Here is an 11158-nt window from a genome sequence, read left to right on the forward strand (position 1 = left end):
GCAGGAGGGGTTATACTCTCAGTTACCACATTAAGATGCTTACGTTTTGAGAACTATTATTCAGTTGAGTTTAATTAAAATAATATCAAATTGAACTGGCAAAAAGTTAGTTTTTCTCTCACATTCCAGCACCTTCAGACTACGACTCCGCGAGCAAGCGCTCCAACGATGAGCGCGCGGCCGCGGGGGGGCGACGGAGCCTCGCGCGCGGCCGCGCGGGGTGGGGCGGAGCCTCGCGCGCGGCCGCGGAGGGTGGGGCGGAGCCTCGCGCGCGGCCGCGGGGGGTGGGGCGGAGCCTCGCGCGCGGCCGTGTGTTGACGGGAGTGGGGAATGTGGAGTTGGTGACGTTCCACACCTGGTTGCGAGCTTTGCGATGAGCGTTTAGAGCCGCGGCGTTAACCGAGGTAGAAAAGGGAAGGAGCGACACCGATTGTGACTGAATGTGGAGGTACGGAATTGGAGCAGAATGAGCTGCCATCGCTCAACTTAAACAGGCGGCTGCTGTTCCTTTACTTTCTGAGTGTGTGGTCAAGGTACAGCGGGAGGAGGCGGAGATGGTGCGCGCGCAGCACCGTGTCAATATTTACAGGGAGTCGCCTGGATTGGGAAGGGCGGAAAAAAGCAAGATTTAGGCAGTCCTATCAAGACTAGTCAGTCCAACCCAGAAACCATAGAGGAACCGGTCAGTCAGCCTGTGACCATAGGGGAGCAGGGTAGGCGATGATTGATAAAGGAATGTAGGTGAACAGTCAGTCTGTAGATCCATACCCTTGTATTAAGGGTAAAAGGGGTCAATGCCCAGGATGCACGTTAATGAGTCAACCTGTACTGAAAGGAACCATTGAAATCAGGCCAAGTTAGTTTGCGCTTTGATTTGATAATTGTGTTGCAATCTCTGGTCAGCATGGACCGAAGAGTGATGATGGGGAAGCAGACCTGCCTGTCTGTGCCCATGTGATATAGCAGCAGGCAAGATTGCTCATGCCAAGATGTCATTGAAGTAGGTGTGCCTGTTTTGTGCCAATCACTGATTGGGGAATATGTTTCTCCATTCACACAAGAACATTAGGGGAGCCAGGAATGAAAACAGAAGCCTGTTGTCTAAGATGTAAGCACATTAATCGAATCACATTTGGAAGGAAGGGAAGGTGAGGGACAGGACTGAGAATAAGTTAGTCCGTATGCAATTGGTGAAATAAGTTTTCCCTATGTAAAAACAATGGTGGACAGTTGGCTAATTATGGTGAATGTTGAACAAAATATATTAACATATATTGGTGATTAGGCTAGCAGTATAATTATGACTAGATTCATAAAATTTAGTTTGTTTCAGGTGCTAAGTTCTCAAATAAAATTCCCCTTTCCCAAATCTAAGAATTGCCATAAATTGGATGAGAAAAGTTATATTGTCTAAAATATATGCTTTAAGCACAAACTGAAAGATACAGCATGGAGAACAATATGTAGTACATGTTTTTGTGCTATTAAGTTAATTGAGTTGGTGTGTGTAAAAGTAAAGTATCCATATTTTAAGTTAATTCTCAAGCAATGCAAATAAATACAATTGCTTTAAAATTCTTTTTAATGTATGTTGGGTATAAATTGCATGGAAGTTACAACACTTAAACAGGCTGATTGATTCAGTAATCCCTGTTTATCCTCCACATGAATAGTGGACCTAATCCCATCTACCTGCCTTGTTGCTGAAGGAAGGGGGATAAAGTATGGCTAAGTACAACATACATAACCTATTTTTCCTGGACTTCCCTGCTCTTGATTCTCTGATTTCACTTCACAGAATCGCAGAAACTTTACAGTGCAGAAGGAGGCCATTCAGCTCATTGAGCCTGCACTGGCTCACTGAGAGAGCAGTCTACCCTAATGCCTCTCCCCTGCCTTATCCCTGTAACCTTGCACCTTGTCTCTTTTCAGGTAGCAATCCAATTCATTTTTCAATACCTTGATCAAACCTGCCTCCACCACCCTTTCAGGAAGTTTGTTCCAGACTCCAACCACCCCCTGGGTGAAATTTTTTTCCTTACGTCATTGCTACGCCTTATGCCTATTGATTTGAATTTGTGCCCTCTAGTTCTTGATGTACTCCTGAGAGGGACAGTTTCTCACTATTTACCCTGTCCATACCCCTCAGGATCTTGTATACCTCTATCAAGTCTTTTCACAACCTTTTTTCCAAGGAAAACCAACCCAACCTCTATCCTCATAGCTACAGTTGTTTAACCCTGGAATCATTCCTGTGAATCTCCTCTGTACTCTCCCCAGTGCCTTCACATCCTTCCTCCAGTATGGCACCCAGAACTGGACACAGTACTCCAGTTGAGGCCAAACTAGTGTCTTATACAAGTCTAACATGACCTCCTTGCTTTTGCACTCAATGCCCCTATTAATAATACCTAGGATACTATGTGCTTTATTAACTGTTCTCCCCCCCCCCCCCCAACTTGGACTTCTGACTCTAGTAGACAACCTCCAACAGCATGCCTGCTGAAACTCTGCCCCTTAAATGGTTCTCAGCTTCTCTCACTTTCCAGAACTGTCTTCAAACCTGGACGTAGCTTTGGATGCACCAGACTTGCCTCATGTTGTGTAAAATTCCCACCACTGGACTAAAAAATTGTTTGGACTTTTCCATGATTAGGGCATGTCTCAAAATTTCCCCCATACCTATGTAATACACACTGCCTCTGTGTCCATTGCTGTGCATAGTTTTGGCGCCACTATGGACCCAAGCTCAATGCATTTCTCCTTTTTTTCCCCATCCTGCCCCCCCCCACTCCAAAAAAAAACCTGGGGCCCTTTTCTCCTTTCTGTCATCAAACAATATCGCCTTTTCTTTCTCCCCCTTTTGGTACTGCAACAACTTAATGTAGCAAAACACTCCAAGGCACTTCATGGGAGCATTAAACAAAGTTTCACACCCAGCCACACAGGAGATATAAGGGCAAATGACCACAAACATAGTGAAAGAGGTAGGTTTTAAAGAGCATCTTAGAGGAGGGAAGGGTGGAGAGGTTTAGAGAGGGAATTCCAGCACTTAGGGCTTTGGCAGATGAGGGGATTGTTGCCCATTGGTGAAACAATTAAAATTCGGGATGTTCAGAATTGGGGAAGTACAAATATTTTGGAGGTTTCTAGAGCTGGCAGATATTGGAGGTAGGGGAAGGATGAAGCTATGGAGGGATTTGAAAACAAGGATGAGAATTTAAAAATCGAGATGTCGCATAACCAGGAGCCATTTTAGGTCAGTGAGCACAGAGATGATGGGTGAATGGGGCTTTATGCGAGTTAGACCATGGGCAGCAAGTTTTGTATACCTTAAGTTTGCTGAGGATAGAGAATGGGACACTGGCCAGAAATGAGTTGAGATAGAGGTAACAAAGGGAGGGATGAGAATTTCAGCAGCAGATGAAATGAGAGGAGCAGAGTTGAGTGCTGTTACATGGAAGGAAATAGGCAGTTTTAGTGATGTGTGGTTAGAAGCTCATCTTGGGATCAAATGTGACACCAAGGTTCAGTCTGAGACATTTGCCACAGAAAGGCAAATGGCTGGGCAGCAGCCTTTGTGGTCAGGATCAAAAACAATGGCTTTGGTCTTACCAATATTTAGAGGTATTTTGTCCCGCTTAATCCCTACCCCCAACCCATTACTACATTCCTGATTTTCTACTTTTGTCACCATCTCAGGCTTGAATATCCCTTTAATAAAAGCTCACATGTACTCTCTGTGCCTTTCTGTATCTCTCGCGTGCACTATTCAGCAGGGACTGCTCTGCTATTCAATAAGTTAATGGCTGATCTACCTCAACTCCACCTTCCTGCACTTTCCCATATCCCTTTATTCCATTCATACCCAAAATGCTATTAATCTCTATCTTGAATATATTCAATGATTGAGCATCTAGGATAGAGAATTCCAGCGAGTCACAAACCTGTCAGTGAAGAGCTTGCTCCTCCTCTGTGCTAAATGGCTGACGTCTTATTTTGAGACTGTAACATGGCACCCCTCCCCCCCCACCCCTGTCCTTGACTCCCCCATCAGGGAAAACATCCACTCAGCGTCTATCCTGTCAAGTCCCTTAACAATTTTACATATTTCAGTTGGATCACTTCTCATTCTTACAAATTCTAGGAAATATATGCCACCTAGTCTTCTCAATCTCTCCTCATGGGACAATCCCCTTGGTCCAGGAATCAGTCCAATGAACCTTTGTTGCACTGTCTCAGGCAAGAATATCCTTTCGCCCCTGCCTCTCCCCAGTCACCCGACTCATCACTGCCACCTTGGACTCTGCCAGTGGAATATACTTCACTCGCGAACAAGCCCGTTGCCATCCACAATTTTGTATCTTGATGCAATTTCTTTATTTTGTATTGACATCCTTATAGACTCATAGATGTTTACAGCATAGAAGGAGGCCTTTCGGCCCAGCCTGATTTCGACTGAAACTTGACTCTCAGGTGACTCTATTTTTCACTTACTGTCCCACCAAAGCCACAACAGTGGCAATGCAGCCCACATCACCAAGTAGCAGGTTGGTCTCTCCTACACTTCTTGCAGCTTCTACTCCTTCAAAAACCTCACCTTGTATCACCCTTCTTGCTTCTCCTTTAAAGATCTTGTTCTCTACCAGTCCCACACTGTTTGTTCCCTCCTTTCCTCCCTCAGCTTCTGTACTGAGCGACTATACATTGGTTATTTCAAAATCCTTTTCAGTGCCCCTTCTCCTCTGAGTTCACTTGCCTCTTGTTGTCTCTAAACTTCTTGATATAAAACCTTCTACCCATGTTCACTGCACCCCCTTGAACCCTCCTCTGACCTCCCTGCTGCCATGATCTCAACAAAGAAGAAAACCTTGCATTTGTATAAGCACTTTTCACAACTTCAGGATGTCCCAAAGTGCTCTGCAGTTCAAGTATGGCTTGAACCCATAACCTTTGGACTCTGAGGTGAGAGTGCTACCAACTGAGCCAGGGGTGACAGCATCACTGATAAGGCCATCTTTGACCACTCTCTTCTATTCCTCACCACTCGTTACCCTACTCCCTTCCAACCCCATTTTTCTCTGCATCTGCCTCTGGAAAAAAAATCTTTCCGCTCGCACAAGTCACAACTGCACTTTCAAAAACCCACTCCCTAACCTTTTTCCTCCATTCGCCACAAACAGCTGTTGATTTGGCTTAACCACTCCCTCATCCCCATGTTAGTGCTTGTTTCCAGAACATTTACCCTGTCCCATAGCAACCATTCTCGTCGTATGGCCTCCATTTTTGCTTGCTTAAGTCTAGGGGGTGCAGGCTTGACTGTGCATAATTGGTTTAGCTATCCATCACTTGATATGGCTGAAATATATCAGTTGCTATTGGGCCTCATTCTCTTCTGGTGAAACTATCCACTGTTTCAGAATTATTTTGGAGAGCAAAGTTAATCCCCTTGCGTCTTTTCTCCTTTACCAAGTGTCTCACTAAAATACCTGTTGTCTCTTCCTCTCTTCCAAACAATGTGCCTCCCTTGTAACTTGTGGACTTAACTGTTCAGCCATCTCTGCTACATCTCTCCCCCTTTCCTCTTGCCCACTAAGCAAAACCTGTCACAGGGCGCCCTCTTTCCTAGCCCTGAATGCACAATTCTCTTAGATTCTCTTCCATTTCTTACTCTTAAGCTCATGGAGTCCATGAGACCCATCCTCCACTCACTTAATGTCATTTTGCTAAGCTGCTGACTAATAAACTTCCCTGTCTGATCCCCGTGTAAGCTGAAATTGTAAACACTTCCCTTTTCTAAGGTGCTGTTTCCTTCCATTTCAAACCATCATCTTCTCAAATTCCCTTGTCCCCTCTGTCCTTGCAAAATACTCCCTCATTGCCAGCTTCCCTTTCAAATTCTTGAACATGTTGTCACCTCACGAGTCCATGCTCATCTTTCTGCAACTCTGTATTCATCTCTGCAATCAGTTTTCCACCCATCTCACAGCACCAAATTGGCCATGATGCAAGTCAGAAGTAACAACCTCTTTGACAATGTTGCATTACTGCTGCCTTAACTTTCTGCAGCCTTTGCTATGTTAACCACACCATTCTCTTTCAATGTTTCTCTTCCATTCTGCAGCTCAGTAGTATTTCCTCCTTTTGATTCCATACCTAACTATCCAATCATAGGCAGAGCATTTCCAGAAATAGTCACTTTGTGCCCAGCACTATTACCTTTGGAAATCCCTAAGAATCTATCCTTGAACTCGTCCTTTTCCTCATCTCTTTGGTGCAGTTTGACAACAGCGTCTAAATGGGTGGTCAGCTGCCACATGTATACTGATGGCACCCAGCTCTACCTTTGCATCACCTTTCTCATGTGTTCCGACACTGATTCCTCTGTTGTCAGAATATATGTCTTGGGTGATCTGTAATTTCTTCCTTGTTTAGTGTTAAGACCATTAAGACTTCTAGGTCTCTTTTGTATTTACTCATTTCAATATTATTCATAGATACATATGTATGTATGCATTTGGATTATATATATGGGTGTATACACTATATATACGCACATGTAATGTGTCTATACAATTGTGTGTATGTATATAGTGTGTGTATGTAATATATATTTGAGCCTATATGTATTATATATCCAATGTATATATGCGTATGGTGCATGTGTATGTGCACATGTGTATATATAGGCCTGAATTTTTCGATTGTCGGGCACACGCGATCGGCAGGCCTGGGAAATGGACCCCTGACTGCAATTTCATGTTGGCTGGCCAATTAAAGGCCAGCCAGCATGAAATGCGCTTTAAAAAGCTTAGCACTACAGGGGTGCGGGCAGGAAGAGGGCGGGCAACAATCTCACCATGAGGGCAGGTAAGCGCTGCGAGAGAGCTCCCTGAAGGCAGACAGCTGCCTTAGGGAGCTGCAGACCTGCAAATAGCGAAATAAAGCTGTAAAAAACTGCAAAAAAAAAAGTCCATGCATCACAATCAAACACTTGAAAGCATGGCTCATAAAAATAATATCCCCAGATATTGATTTTCATTTTACTTTCTAACGAAAATTTCATCCCGCCTTTGGGTGAGGTTTGATGAAAAATGTAAAGAGTGCCTGGCCGATTCGCCCATCCGCCAGCCGGGTGCTGGACGGGCCACGAAAAATCGCAGACAGTTGCACAGTTAATGGGCTTAACTACCAGCTTAATTGTCGGCAGGTGCAATTCTGACTTTTACATGCACACGCCCGCCCAGCAAAGTATCTTGCGAGTGTGCGATGATGTCGGGACATTTGCCCGACATCATCTCGTGTGATTTTACGCCTGATCGGGTCAGGTGTGAACCCGCACACGGGACTTAAAATTCTGCCCCTAGTGTGTGTGCACACTTGTATATGTGCATAGAGTGTGCGCATGTACATATGCATATAGCGTATGCACATACATGTGTAAATTTACATATAGTGTGTGCAGATATGCATGTACGTGTGCCTATAGTGTGCGTGTACACGTGTACATTTGCATTTAGTGTGTGAACGTATGCGTGTGCATGTGCGTACAGTGTGCGCGTGTGCGCATGCGCGTATGGTGTGCGCATGCGCGTATGGTGTGCGCATGCGCGTATGGTGTGCGCATGCGCGTATGGTGTGCGCATGCGCGTATGGTGTGCGCATGCGCGTATGGTGTGCGCTGTGCATGTATGGTGTGCGTGCGTATGCGCGTATGGCGTGCGTATAGTGTTGTGCGTGCGTATGGTGCGCATACTTGCGTATCACGAACGTGTATGGTGCGCGCGGGCGTATGGTGCACACACGTATTGTGTGTGCGCCTACGTGGGTGCCTATTTGCTTGTGTGTGTATATTGTGTGGTTATGTGTGTGTATATTCTGTATGTATTGTGTGTGTATGTGTATATTCTGTATGTCATGTTTGTGTCTATTGCGTGTCTCGTGTGTGTGTGTCTATTGTGTGTGTATATATATATATTTTGCGTGCATTGTGTGTATATTGTGCGTGTGTATTGTGTGTGTGTACTGTGGGTATGCAGTGTGTGTATTGTGTGTGTGCGCATTTATGTGTAGAGTGTGTGCATGTGTTGTGTGTGTGTGTAAAGTGTGTGCATGTGTTGTGTGTGTGTGTATTGTGTGTGTGTGTGAATAAATTGTGTGTGTATATACTGTTTGTGTAGCGTGTGTATATTGTGTCAGGATTGTGTGTGTGTATTGTTCGTGCGTGTTTATTGTGTGTTCGTGTTTCTAGTGCGTGTGTGTGTTTGTGTTTCTAGTGCGTGTGTGTGTTTGTGTTTCTAGTGCGTGTGTGTGTTCGTGTTTCTAGTGCGTGTGTGTGTTCGTGTTTCTAGTGCGTGTGTGTGTTCGTGTTTCTAGTGCGTGTGTGTGTTCGTGTTTCTAGTGCGTGTGTGTGTTCGTGTTTCTAGTGCGTGTGTGTGTTCGTGTTTCTAGTGCGTGTGTGTGTTCGTGTTTCTAGTGCGTGTGTGTGTTCGTGTTTCTAGTGCGTGTGTGTGTTCGTGTTTCTAGTGCGTGTGTGTGTTCGTGTTTCTAGTGCGTGTGTGTGTTTGTGTTTCTAGTGCGTGTGTGTGTTCGTGTTTCTAGTGCGTGTGTGTGTTCGTGTTTCTAGTGCGTGTGTGTGTTCGTGTTTCTAGTGCGTGTGTGTGTTCGTGTTTCTAGTGCGTGTGTGTGTTCGTGTTTCTAGTGCGTGTGTGTGTTCGTGTTTCTAGTGCGTGTGTGTGTTCGTGTTTCTAGTGCGTGTGTGTGTTCGTGTTTCTAGTGCGTGTGTGTGTTCGTGTTTCTAGTGCGTGTGTGTGTTCGTGTTTCTAGTGCGTGTGTGTGTTCGTGTTTCTAGTGCGTGTGTGTGTTCGTGTTTCTAGTGCGTGTGTGTGTTCGTGTTTCTAGTGCGTGTGTGTGTTCGTGTTTCTAGTGTGTGTGTGTGTTCGTGTTTCTAGTGTGTGTGTGTGTTCGTGTTTCTAGTGTGTGTGTGTGTTCGTGTTTCTAGTGTGTGTGTGTGTTCGTGTTTCTAGTGTGTGTGTGTGTTCGTGTTTCTAGTGTGTGTGTGTGTTCGTGTTTCTAGTGTGTGTGTGTGTTCGTGTTTCTAGTGTGTGTGTGTGTTCGTGTTTCTAGTGTGTGTGTGTGTTCGTGTTTCTAGTGTGTGTGTGTGTTCGTGTTTCTAGTGTGTGTGTGTGTTCGTGTTTCTAGTGTGTGTGTGTGTTCGTGTTTCTAGTGTGTGTGGGTGTTCGTGTTTCTAGTGTGTGTGCGTGTTCGTGTTTCTAGTGTGTGTGTGTGCGTGTTCGTGTTTCTAGTGTGTGTGTGTGCGTGTTCGTGTTTCTAGTGTGTGTGTGTGCGTGTTCGTGTTTCTAGTGTGTGTGTGTGCGTGTTCGTGTTTCTAGTGTGTGTGTGTGCGTGTTCGTGTTTCTAGTGTGTGTGTGTGCGTGTTCGTGTTTCTAGTGTGTGTGTGTGCGTGTTCGTGTTTCTAGTGTGTGTGTGTGCGTGTTCGTGTTTCTAGTGTGTGTGTGTGCGTGTTCGTGTTTCTAGTGTGGGTGCGTGTTCGTGTTTCTAGTGTGGGTGCGTGTTCGTGTTTCTAGTGTGGGTGCGTGTTCGTGTTTCTAGTGTGGGTGCGTGTTCGTGTTTCTAGTGTGGGTGCGTGTTCGTGTTTCTAGTGTGGGTGCGTGTTCGTGTTTCTAGTGTGGGTGCGTATGTATTGTGTGTGTGTTTGTGTGTGTGCGTCTGTATTGTGTGTGTATTTGTGTGTGTGTATGAATTGTGTGTGTGTGTATGAATTGTGTGTGTGTGTATGAATTGTGTGTGTGTGTATGAATTGTGTGTGTGTGTATGAATTGTGTGTGTGTGTATGAATTGTGTGTGTGTGTATGAATTGTGTGTGTGTGTATGAATTGTGTGTGTGTGTATGAATTGTGTGTGTGTGTATGAATTGTGTGTGTGTGTATGAATTGTGTGTGTGTATGAATTGTGTGTGTGTATGAATTGTGTGTGTGTGTATGAATTGTGTGTGTGTGTATGAATTGTGTGTGTGTGTATGAATTGTGTGTGTGTGTATGAATTGTGTGTGTGTGTATGAATTGTGTGTGTGTGTATGAATTGTGTGTGTGTGTATGAATTGTGTGTGTGTGTATGAATTGTGTGTGTGTGTATGAATTGTGTGTGTGTGTATGAATTGTGTGTGTGTGTATGAATTGTGTGTGTGTGTATGAATTGTGTGTGTGTGTATGAATTGTGTGTGTGTGTATGAATTGTGTGTGTGTGTATGAATTGTGTGTGTGTGTATGAATTGTGTGTGTGTGTATGAATTGTGTGTGTGTGTATGAATTGTGTGTGTGTGTGTATGAATTGTGTGTGTGTGTGTATGAATTGTGTGTGTGTGTGTATGAATTGTGTGTGTGTGTGTATGAATTGTGTGTGTGTGTGTATGAATTGTGTGTGTGTGTGTATGAATTGTGTGTGTGTGTGTATGAATTGTGTGTGTGTGTGTATGAATTGTGTGTGTGTGTGTATGAATTGTGTGTGTGTGTGCATGAATTGTGTGTGTGTGTATGAATTGTGTGTGTGTGTATGAATTGTGTGTGTGTGTATGAATTGTGTGTGTGTGTATGAATTGTGTGTGTGTGTATGAATTGTGTGTGTGTATGAATTGTGTGTGTGTGTGTATGAATTGTGTGTGTGTGTGTATGAATTGTGTGTGTGTGTGTATGAATTGTGTGTGTGTGTGTATGAATTGTGTGTGTGTGTGTATGAATTGTGTGTGTGTGTGTATGAATTGTGTGTGTGTGTGTATGAATTGTGTGTGTGTGTGTATGAATTGTGTGTGTGTGTGTATGAATTGTGTGTGTGTGTGTATGAATTGTGTGTGTGTGTATGAATTGTGTGTGTGTGTATGAATTGTGTGTGTGTGTGTATGAATTGTGTGTGTGTGTGTATGAATTGTGTGTGTGTGTGTATGAATTGTGTGTGTGTGTGTATGAATTGTGTGTGTGTGTGTATGAATTGTGTGTGTGTGTGTATGAATTGTGTGTGTGTGTGTATGAATTGTGTGTGTGTGTGTATGAATTGTGTGTGTGTGTGTATGAATTGTGTGTGTGTGTGTATGAATTGTGTGTGTGTGTGTATGAATTGTGTGTGTGTGTGTATGAATTGTGTG

The 11158-nt window shown here is 44.2% G+C and overlaps 1 protein-coding gene across 2 annotated transcripts in view; it reads left to right on the top strand.

Moving 5' to 3' along the window:
* The first annotated feature begins 239 nt into the window (after positions 1–239).
* The window catches only part of LOC144678765 (tyrosine-protein phosphatase non-receptor type 3-like), a 252812-nt gene continuing 241893 nt past the window's right edge, over positions 240–11158 (top strand). Inside the window, exon 1 of one of the 2 annotated variants that reach the window (XM_078538644.1) lies at positions 240–448. The gene's annotated coding sequence lies outside the window, so the exon portion shown is untranslated. The remainder of the gene's footprint in view (positions 449–11158) is intronic. The other variant, XM_078538642.1, reaches the window with a different exon arrangement.

Source organism: Cetorhinus maximus, chromosome 3, assembly GCF_964194155.1.
Source record: "Cetorhinus maximus chromosome 3, sCetMax3.hap1.1, whole genome shotgun sequence".
In the NCBI taxonomy this organism is placed as follows: domain Eukaryota; kingdom Metazoa; phylum Chordata; class Chondrichthyes; order Lamniformes; family Cetorhinidae; genus Cetorhinus; species Cetorhinus maximus.